The sequence below is a fragment of the Primulina tabacum genome, chromosome 13 (genome assembly GCF_025594145.1).
Source record: "Primulina tabacum isolate GXHZ01 chromosome 13, ASM2559414v2, whole genome shotgun sequence".
Lineage (NCBI taxonomy): Eukaryota > Viridiplantae > Streptophyta > Magnoliopsida > Lamiales > Gesneriaceae > Primulina > Primulina tabacum.
This window is the reverse complement of record NC_134562.1, coordinates 3,474,448-3,476,361: the sequence shown is the minus strand read 5'-3', so window position 1 is coordinate 3,476,361 and position 1,914 is coordinate 3,474,448. Positions and strand designations below refer to the sequence as shown.

The 1,914-nt window shown below is 28.1% G+C and overlaps 1 non-coding gene across 1 annotated transcript; it reads right to left on the bottom strand.

Moving 5' to 3' along the window:
- Positions 1 to 386: 386 nt before the first annotated feature.
- LOC142523519 (small nucleolar RNA R71) lies at positions 387 to 497 on the bottom strand. Its single transcript, XR_012814708.1, has one exon. It is a non-coding gene; the product is annotated as a small nucleolar RNA R71 (small nucleolar RNA).
- Between the last annotated feature and the right edge of the window lie 1,417 nt (positions 498 to 1,914).

Here is a 1,914-nt window from a genome sequence, read left to right as displayed (position 1 = left end):
ATAATAATAATAATAATCAAGAACATGATCAATTAAGAACACTTAGACACCATATGAACCCTATTAGAACTAGTGCCCCATCTTGTTTAGTTTTTCCTCCTGATGCATCTAATTTCAACTTCAAACCTCAAATTATTCAACTTTTACCAAATTTTCATGGCTTAGATTCTGAAAATCCATATTTGCATCTAAGAGAATTTGAGGAAGTTTGTAACATTTATAATGATCAAAATTGTAGCATGGATATAGTTCGATTAAAGCTTTTCCCTTTTTCTTTAAAAGATAAAGCTAAAACATGGCTACAAAATTTAAGATCAAGTTCAATAAGATCATAGGAAGAAATGCAACAACAATTTCTCAAAAAAGTTTTTCCCTTCCCATAGAACAAACTCTTTTAAAAGACAAATTACAACTTTTTCTCAAAAACAAGGAGAAACGTTTTATCAATGTTGGGATAGATATAAAGAATTACTTAATACATGCCCACATCATGGTTTTGAAACATGGAGAATAGTTTCTCACTTTTATGAAGGTCTAATACCTAAAGATAGGCAAATGATAGAATTCATGTGTAATGGAACTTTTGAAGATAAAAACCCAAATGAAGCTTTGGAATATTTGGATTCATTAGCAGAAAATGCTCAAAATTGGGATAATATAGGCACAATAGAACCACCAACAACTAAAAACAATAATTCAACAAATGGGGGTGGTATCTATAATCTTAAAGATGATATAGATATTCAAGCTAAACTTGCATCTTTAGCAAGAAAAATTGAGTCATTAGAAATGAAAAAGAGTGGTCAATTAAAAAGTATTCAAGAAATTGTTTGTCATATATGTGATACACATGATCATGCTACAAAATATTGTCCAACATTACCTTCATTTAAAGAATGTTTCCATGAACAAGCAAATTATGTTAACAATTATAAAAAACCAATACTAGATTCTTTTCCACCATCATATAATCCTGGATGGAAAAATCATCCTAATTTTAGTTGGAGGAATGAAAATAATGCAAAACCGTCACAACAATATTTTCAAAATAACCAAAATCATCAAGGTTATATTCCTTATGTTACACCTCCAAGAAAAAACTTTGAAGATGTAATTCATGCATTTATCCAAAAGCAATAGTCTATCAATATTCAAAACAGTCAATCTATGAGTGATTTGAAAGAAACTCTTGCAAAATTTGCATCTGCACTTAATATTCATGAAAAAAGAAAATTTCCATCTCAACCTCAACCTAATCCTAAAAATCTAAATCAAGAATTAAAAAATGAAAAAATTGATCAAATAAAATCTGTTATTACCCTTAGAAGTGGTAAAATAGTTAATGATACATATAGTAATGAAAACAAGGATCATTTAAAATCAAAGAGTAATGATGATAATCCTGATACTTTTGAGAATGATGATACCTTAAATTTTAAGAATAATATGGTGAATGATAAATCATCTGAAATAGTAAATAAGTCAAATAAACCTCCACCATTTCCTCATGCATTAACAAATTATAAAAAACAAAAAAGCGATTCTGATATCTATGAAGTTTTTAAACAAGTGAAGATAAATATTCCATTATTAGATGCTATTAAACAAGTACCTTCTTATGCAAAATTTTTAAAAGACTTATGTACTGTAAAGAGAAAATTGCATGTGAAGAAAAAAGCATTATTGGCTGAACAAGTAAGTTCTATTCTTCAAAATAATTCTAGTTTAAAATATAAAGATCCTGGTTGTCCAACAATTTCATGTATTATTGGAGAAAATAAAATTAAAAAAGCTCTGTTGGATTTGGGAGCAAGTGTGAATTTACTTCCTTATTTAGTTTATGAAAAACTTAATTTAGGAGAATTAAAACCCACTTCTGTTACTCTCTTACTGGCGGATAGGTCAATCAAAATA